The 11,222-nt window shown below is 51.3% G+C and overlaps 1 protein-coding gene across 3 annotated transcripts in view; it reads right to left on the bottom strand.

Moving 5' to 3' along the window:
* Positions 1-9,516, bottom strand: part of LOC137435905 (potassium channel subfamily K member 1-like) — a 45,302-nt gene extending 35,786 nt beyond the window's left edge. Inside the window, exons 1-2 of one of the 3 annotated variants that reach the window (XM_068129778.2) lie at positions 9,454-9,508; positions 9,077-9,263 (exon numbers count right to left, since the gene is read on the bottom strand). The gene's annotated coding sequence lies outside the window, so the exon portion shown is untranslated. Of the gene's footprint in view, positions 1-9,076; positions 9,264-9,453 lie in introns of all 3 variants that reach the window. The other 2 variants (XM_068129780.2, XM_068129779.2) reach the window with 2 other exon arrangements.
* Between the last annotated feature and the right edge of the window lie 1,706 nt (positions 9,517-11,222).

The raw sequence follows: 11,222 nt of genomic DNA, 5'->3' as shown, positions 1-11,222 counted from the left end.
AGAGACACACACACAGAGACACACACACAGAGACACACACACAGAGACACACACACAGAGACACACACAGAGACACACACACAGAGACACACACACAGAGACACACACACAGAGACACACACACAGAGACACACACACAGAGACACACACACAGAGACACACACACAGAGACACACACACAGAGACACACACACAGAGACACACACACAGAGACACACACACAGAGACACACACACAGAGACACACACACAGAGACACACACACAGAGACACACACACAGAGACACACACACAGAGACACACACACAGAGACACACACACAGAGACACACACACAGAGACACACACACAGAGACACACACACAGAGACACACACACAGAGACACACACACAGAGACACACACACAGAGACACACACACAGAGACACACACACACGGAGACGGAGACACACACACACGGAGACGGAGACACACACACACGGAGACACACACACACGGAGACACACACACGGAGACACACACACGGAGACACACACACACGGAGACACACACACACGGAGACACACACACACGGAGACACACACACACGGAGACACACACACACGGAGACACACACACACAGAGACACACACACAGAGACACACACACAGAGACACACACACAGAGACACACACACAGAGACACACACACAGAGACACACACACAGAGACACACACACAGAGACACACACACAGAGACACACACACAGAGACACACACACAGAGACACACACACAGAGACACACACACAGAGACACACACACAGAGACACACACACAGAGACACACACACAGAGACACACACACAGAGACACACACACAGAGACACACACACAGAGACACACACACAGAGACACACACACAGAGACACACACACAGAGACACACACACAGAGACACACACACAGACACACACACACACACACACACACACAGACACACACAGACACACACACACAGACACACACACACACAGACACACACACACACAGACACACACACACAGAGACACACACACACACAGACACACACACACACAGACACACACACACACACAGACACACACACACACACACACACACACACACACACACACAAGGAGACACACACACACAGAGACACACACACACGGAGACACACACACACGGAGACACACACACACGGAGACACACACACACGGAGACACACACACACGGAGACACACACACACGGAGACACACACACACGGAGACACACACACACGGAGACACACACACACGGAGACACACACACACGGAGACACACACACACGGAGACACACACACACGGAGACACACACACACCGAGGCACACACACACCGAGGCACACACACGCACACGGAGACGGAGACACACACGGAGATACACACACGGAGATACACGCACGGAGACGGAGACACACGCACGGAGACGGAGAGACACGCACGGAGACGGAGAGACACGCACGGAGACGGAGAGACACGCACGGAGACGGAGACACACGCACGGAGACGGAGACACACACACGGAGACGGAGACACACACACGGAGACGGAGACGCACACACACGGAGACGGAGACGCACACACACGGAGACGGAGACGCACACACACGGAGACGGAGACGCACACACACGGAGACGGAGACACACACACACACACACACACACACACGGAGACGGAGACACACACACACGGAGACGGAGACACACACACACGGAGACGGAGACACACACACACGGAGACGGAGACACACACACACGGAGACGGGGACACACACACACGGAGACGGAGACACACACACACGGAGACGGAGACACACACACACGGAGACGGAGACACACACACGGAAACGGAGACACACACGGAAACGGAGACACACACACGGAGACGGAGACACACACACGGAGACGGAGACACACACACACACACACACACACACACACACACACACGGAGACACACACACACACACGGAGACACACACACGGACACGGAGACACACACACGGACACGGAGACACACACACGGACACGGAGACACACACACACACACACACGGACACGGAGACACACACACACACACACGGAGACGGAGACACACACACACACACGGAGACGGAGACACACACACACGGAGACGGAGACACACACACACGGAGACGGAGACACACACACACGGAGACGGAGACAGACACACACACGGAGACGGAGACAGACACACACACACACGGAGACAGACACACACACACACGGAGACAGACACACACACACGGAGACAGACACACACACACACACACGGAGACAGACACACACACACACACACGGAGACAGACACACACACACACACGGAGACAGACACACACACACACGGAGACAGACACACACACACACGGAGACAGACACACACACACACACGGAGACAGACACACACACACACGGAGACAGACACACACACACGGAGACAGACACACACACACACACGGAGACAGACACACACACGGAGACAGACACACACACACGGAGACAGACACACACACACGGAGACAGACACACACACACGGAGACAGACACACACACACGCGCGGAGACACACACACACACGCGCGGAGACACACACACACGCGCGGAGACACACACACACACACGCGGAGACACACACACACACGCGGAGACACACACACACACACGCGGAGACACACACACACACGCGGAGACACACACACACACACACACAAGCGGAGACACACACACACGCGGAGAAACACACACACGCGGAGAAACACACACACACGCGGACACACACACGCGGACACACACACACACGGACACACACACACGCGCGGACACACACACACACGCGGACACACACACACGCGGACACACACACACGCGCGGACACACACACGCGCGGACACACACACACGCGCGGACACACACACACGCGCGGACACACACACACACGCGGACACACACACACACACGCGGACACACACACACACACACGGACATACACACACACGCGGACACACACACACGCGGACACACACACACGCGGACACACACACACACGCGGACACACACACACATGCGGGCGGACACACACACACGGACACACACGCGCGCGGACACACACACACACGCGCGGGGACACACACACGCGGGGACACACACACGCGCGGACACACACACGCGCGGACACACACACACGCGGACACACACACACGCGGACACACACACGCGGACACACACACACGCGGACACACACACGCGGACACACACACGCGGACACACACACGCGGACACACACACGCGGACACACACACACACACGGAGACACACACACACGGAGACACACACACGGAGACACACACACGGAGACACACACAAACGGAGACACACACACACGGAGACACACACACACACGGAGACACACACACACGGAGACACACACGGAGACGGAGACACACACACACGGAGACACACACACACGGAGACACACACACACGGAGACACACACACACGGAGACACACACACGGAGACACACACACACGGAGACACACACACACGGAGACACACACACGGAGACACACACACGGAGACACACACAAACGGAGACACACACAAACGGAGACACACACAAACGGAGACACACACACACGGAGACACACACACACGGAGACACACACACACGGAGACACACACACACGGAGACACACACACACGGAGACACACACACACGGAGACACACACACGGAGACACACACACACGGAGACACACACACACGGAGACACACACACACGGAGACACACACACACGGAGACACACACACACGGAGACACACACACACGGAGACACACACACACGGAGACACACACACACGGAGACACACACAAACGGAGACACACACAAACGGAGACACACACAAACACGGAGACACACACAAACACGGAGACACACACACACACGGAGACACACACACACACGGAGACACACACACACACGGAGACACACACACACACGGAGACACACACACACACAGACACACACACACACACAGACACACACACACACACACAGACACACACACACACAGACACACACACACAGAGACACACACACACACACACACACACACACACAGAGACACACACACAGAGACACACACACAGAGACACACACACAGAGACACACACACAGAGACACACACACAGAGACACACACACAGAGACACACACAGAGACACACACACAGAGACACACACACAGAGACACACACACAGAGACACACACAGAGACACACACACAGAGACACACACACAGAGACACACACACAGAGACACACACACAGAGACACACACACAGAGACACACACACAGAGACACACACACAGAGACACACACACAGAGACACACACACAGAGACACACACACAGAGACACACACACAGAGACACACACACAGAGACACACACACAGAGACACACACACAGAGACACACACACAGAGACACACACACAGAGACACACACACAGAGACACACACACAGAGACACACACACAGAGACACACACACAGAGACACACACACAGAGACACACACACAGAGACACACACACAGAGACACACACACAGAGACACACACACAGAGACACACACACAGAGACACACACACAGAGACACACACACAGAGACACACACACAGAGACACACACACAGAGACACACACACAGAGACACACACACAGAGACACACACACAGAGACACACACACAGAGACACACACACAGAGACACACACACAGAGACACACACACAGACACACACACACAGACACACACACACACAGACACACACACACACACAGACACACACACACACACAGACACACACACACACAGACACACACACACACAGACACACACACACACAGACACACACACACACAGACACACACACACACAGACACACACACACACAGACACACACACACACAGACACACACACACACAAGGAGACACACACACACGGAGACACACACACACGGAGACACACACACACACGGAGACACACACACACACGGAGACACACACACACACGGAGACACACACACACGGAGACACACACACACGGAGACACACACACACGGAGACACACACACACGGAGACACACACACACGGAGACACACACACACGGAGACACACACACACGGAGACACACACACACGGAGACACACACACACGGAGACACACACACACGGAGACACACACACACCGAGGCACACACACGCACACGGAGACGGAGACACACACGGAGATACACACACGGAGATACACGCACGGAGACGGAGACACACGCACGGAGACGGAGAGACACGCACGGAGACGGAGAGACACGCACGGAGACGGAGAGACACGCACGGAGACCGAGACACACGCACGGAGACGGAGACACACACACGGAGACGGAGACACACACACGGAGACGGAGACGCACACACACGGAGACGGAGACGCACACACACGGAGACGGAGACGCACACACACGGAGACGGAGACGCACACACACGGAGACGGAGACACACACACACGGAGACGGAGACACACACACACGGAGACGGAGACACACACACACACACACACACACACACACACACACACACGGAGACGGAGACACACACACATGGAGACGGAGACACACACACACGGAGACGGAGACACACACACACGGAGACGGGGACACACACACACGGAGACGGAGACACACACACACGGAGACGGAGACACACACACACGGAGACGGAGACACACACACGGAAACGGAGACACACACGGAAACGGAGACACACACACGGAGACGGAGACACACACACGGAGACGGAGACACACACACACACACACACACACACACACACACACACACGGAGACACACACACACACACGGAGACACACACACGGACACGGAGACACACACACGGACACGGAGACACACACACGGACACGGAGACACACACACGGACACGGAGACACACACACGGACACGGAGACACACACACACACACGGACACGGAGACACACACACACACACACGGACACGGAGACACACACACACACACACGGAGACGGAGACACACACACACACACGGAGACGGAGACACACACACACGGAGACACACACACACACACGGAGACAGACACACACACACACGGAGACAGACACACACACACACGGAGACAGACACACACACACACGGAGACAGACACACACACACACGGAGACAGACACACACACACACACACACGGAGACAGACACACACACACACACGGAGACAGACACACACACACACGGAGACAGACACACACACACACGGAGACAGACACACACACACACGGAGACAGACACACACACACACACGGAGACAGACACACACACACGGAGACAGACACACACACACACACGGAGACAGACACACACACGGAGACAGACACACACACACGGAGACAGACACACACACACGGAGACAGACACACACACACGGAGACAGACACACACACACGGAGACAGACACACACACACGCGCGGAGACACACACACACGCGCGGAGACACACACACACGCGCGGAGACACACACACACGCGGAGACACACACACACACGCGGAGACACACACACACACACGCGGAGACACACACACACACACGCGGAGACACACACACACACACGCGGAGACACACACACACACACGCGGAGACACACACACACACACACACAAGCGGAGACACACACACGCGGAGAAACACACACACGCGGAGAAACACACACACGCGGACACACACACACGCGGACACACACACACACGGACACACACACACGCGCGGACACACACACACACGCGGACACACACACACGCGGACACAAACACACGCGCGGACACACACACACGCGCGGACACACACACACGCGCGGACACACACACACGCGCGGACACACACACACGCGCGGACACACACACACACGCGGACACACACACACACACGCGGACACACACACACACACGGACATACACACACACGCGGACACACACACACGCGGACACACACACACACGCGGACACACACACACACGCGGACACACACACACATGCGGGCGGACACACACACACGGACACACACGCGCGCGGACACGGACACACACACGCGCGGACACACACACACGCGGACACACACACACGCGGACACACACACACGCGGACACACACACACGCGGACACACACACACGCGGACACACACACACGCGGACACACACACACGCGGACACACACACACACGCGGACACACACACGCGGACACACACACGCGGACACACACACACAGACACACGCGCGGACACACACACACGCGGACACACACACACGCGGACACACACACACGCGGACACACACACACGCGGACACACACACACACACGTGGACACACACACACACAGGGAGACACACACACACACACAGGGAGACATACACACACACACAGGGAGACATATACACACACACACACACGTGGAGACACACACACACACGCGGAGACACACACACACACACACACGGGGAGACACACACACACACGGGGAGACACACACACACACACGGGGAGACACACACACACACACGGGGAGACACACACACACACACGGGGAGACACACACACACACACGGGGAGACACACACACACACGGGGAGACACACACACACACACGGGGAGACACACACACACACGGGGAGACACACACACACGGGGAGACACACACACACACACACACACACACACACACACACACACACACACACGGGGAGACACACACACACGGGGAGACACACACACACGGGGAGACACACACACACACACACACACACACACACACACACGGGGAGACACACACACACACGGGGAGACACACACACACACGGGGAGACACACACACACACGGGGAGACACACACACACACGGGGAGACACACACACACACGGGGAGACACACACACACACGGACACACACGCACACACACACACACACGGACACACACGGACACACACACACACACACACACACACACACACACACACACACACACACACACACAGTTACGAGGGGCGGCAAGTTCCCAAGTTTGACATCTCGCCCTGAGCGTCATTTTTCCTCGATACACCACTGCTCCACTGTACTTGCAATCTGTTTTTAAAATGCCCTCTCGATGAAGAACCCCCGATTGTGTATATCATATTCCTTTCAGGAAGCGATTCATTGTGACCCGACAACGCCGGATACTTTTGTTAATGCAAAATAAAATATAACAAGTTAGTGAGTGACAAGGTCGTTCGCTGAATGGTAGTTTGGGAAAGATCAATTAAAGCAGCGTTTGTTGTCATGTTACCTTTTGTGTTTTCTAAATATCTTATATGTACATCAAAAACCTTACAGGAATTATATATATATATATAGTAATAACACAAGGAGGATATATAATCGTGTTACTGTCTAGGTGCTAATAACCAATAGGATTAACTAATCTTGATCTAAATTAATAGGATGTACTAATCATGTAATGTAATAATAACCAATAGGGACCCGATTCTGAATTCATCTCGATGGAGGAAGCCTTCATTAAAAACAAATACCTGAACAAACAAAATGTTCAATTCCGTAAGAGTACAGAACATGTCAACAAACGCACATGCAAACCTTAGTATGCATTTTTCATCCTTTTCTATAGTCACCTTTACACAAACGTATAAAATCGTTATGAAGCATTTTTCGTGCTTTTGCAATTTTATATTTCAGTTAAATATAAGAAATTAAAAAGCCATTGAAGGCAACAATTGTAAATCTGAGCTTCGAGGGAGCAGACTTGGATACAATCGTCTGGAGTAATAAAACTTTATACTGATCCGAGTCCTGCTTGCCAAATGCAACAAAGAAAGGCAAAATTATTCAAAAATTGGAAATTATAAGGTCAGACAAATGATACCCTAAGTGAACATTTTCATTAATCTCACTTTTGTTGCAGGTCGGTGGTCTTTTTGCTTTCACCACCTTTCCTCCAATATTGCTCCCTCCACTCTCTGGGTCCCAAGACCTTTCCCAGCAACTCCAGGATGCACGCAATCTTCCAGTAACCTCTTCCTGGTCAACTTCCGAAATCCACCCTGACTGCACGTCACCTCAACACCTTCGTTTCTCGTACTACGATCGTTCACGAAACCAACTTTTCAAGAACTTTACGGGCTAACTGGGCACGTAAACTACAGGTAGCCAACCTATGCCATCGATTAACCCACTCCGATATACCATGGACGATAAACTTACAAATAGTAATAAATACTATGGATAGACATCAATAAATCGCCGAAACATGCACACAATTAGAGCTGACCTTAAATGAAGTTCTCAACGTGCCTTCTCTCTCTCTCTCCAAGTCCACGTGATTCAACTCGCAAGCCACGCCCACACATCTGCGCTGGAACTGCGATGACGTCGTCGCATCATTTACATTATTACATCTCAGCAACATGAAGTAGACGTTGTTTTATTCATTTATTCTGATAAAACACGTTAGGACCGCTGGATTGTTTATGTGAATTGGGAACAAAACGTCTAAACTGTATATGCAAAAGTTGTTTCATATTGCGGAATCGAGTTCGAGTAGCAACCACATGATCGTCCAGCTGATGAGCATTGGAAAGCACGCTGAAAACAATTAATCATTTCATTATTTTAAATCCCTTACACTCTCACAGTATCTTAAGAGCAAAGGTATTAAGCATTATATTTATATATTTATTTATATTTATATTATACATACATACATACATACATTATATATATATATATATATTGTATAGTTAAAGATCAACAGACAGGATTTTTATTTTTTGATAAATGAATGAAGAATGAATGAAGAATGAATGAATGAATGAATGAATGAATGAATGAATCTTTGATTGACACTTAGACTTCGACCCTTTCGTTTTGATTGATGTGATCATATTGATTTTTAAGTCATAAACAAAGAACTGAACATGGTTCTTAATTGTAATCATTTTTTCAGTTGTTACGATTAAATGTTACAAATAAAAACAAATCCGGTAGGTACCGCCCCTAAAAAAAATCGCGATTGTCATGACGTCACCTGCGTGCCTGACGTCATCAAAGGCAAGGCTGTCTCGGCACGCAACGGAGAATGGCCGCAAAATTCACTTCGCACTCGTCAGAAAGTGAATTTGACGAAGATTTTTCTGATCAAGACCCCTCTGATAGTCAAAATCATTATAAAAACTTCCTGCAACAAGACTATCCTCGAGATGCCGTCGGGGTCACGTGGGTAATCAAATTGACGTTTTTGGGGGGTCGGGCCAAAAGGACACCCAAAAACATTAAAATCTTCTTTTCAAGATATTTATTCAAAAAAATAACAATTATTAAGTGTTTAGTGAAACAATACGTATTAATTAAACCAAACATCATTTTTTGTGTCTGTGACCCTCTAAGTTTAAGAAAACAAATTATACGGTGGTGTGGTGCAGGGAATCTTGTAGATTTTATAAGAGGAAAAACATTAAACTACAGTAGTTCTAACATTCGTTTGAGGTGAAGAAATAGTTGAAGGTCCAGCAGTGTGAGCCCATCACCAACCCGAAACGAACATTTATGTATTTAACGTAAATAAACGTTCCCAATCGCCTTCTCATAGCATGGCGATCAAAGTTGTTTTTTTATCAGCGATAACGTTCCAGTTGGAAGGGTCACGTTATCTGAAGAGTCAAACATGCTTCGATCCACGAGGATCTTTGGAAACGAATGGTAATTGTGTTTTAGGTATATGAGACTTTAATGGAGACACTTTGTGACGTCACAAATGTAATTGTAAAATAGATGGTTGACGTTTTTAATTTTCGTGCAGATGTCGAATGCCAGGAATTTTGCACCAATTGTTGAAATGAATTCAGTTATCTCATGTGTGCAGAAATGTGCTGCAGGGACGGCGGGACGTCTGTTGCTATTGGTAACCTATTGTTTTATCATTGGCTTATTATTCAGAAGTGAAGGCTCCACTAACGGGTGTATGTGCAGTGCAAACACAGGATCATTTTATGGTGCTTGTGCATGTTTGTCCTCTTCGGGCTGTTTGGCGCAAGATGTGCT

Source organism: Myxine glutinosa, chromosome 1 (assembly GCF_964187855.1).
Source record: "Myxine glutinosa chromosome 1, kmMyxGlut1.1, whole genome shotgun sequence".
NCBI classification, from domain to species: domain Eukaryota; kingdom Metazoa; phylum Chordata; class Myxini; order Myxiniformes; family Myxinidae; genus Myxine; species Myxine glutinosa.
The sequence above is the reverse complement of the archived record's forward strand: the minus strand, read 5'-3'. Positions and strand labels throughout refer to the sequence as shown.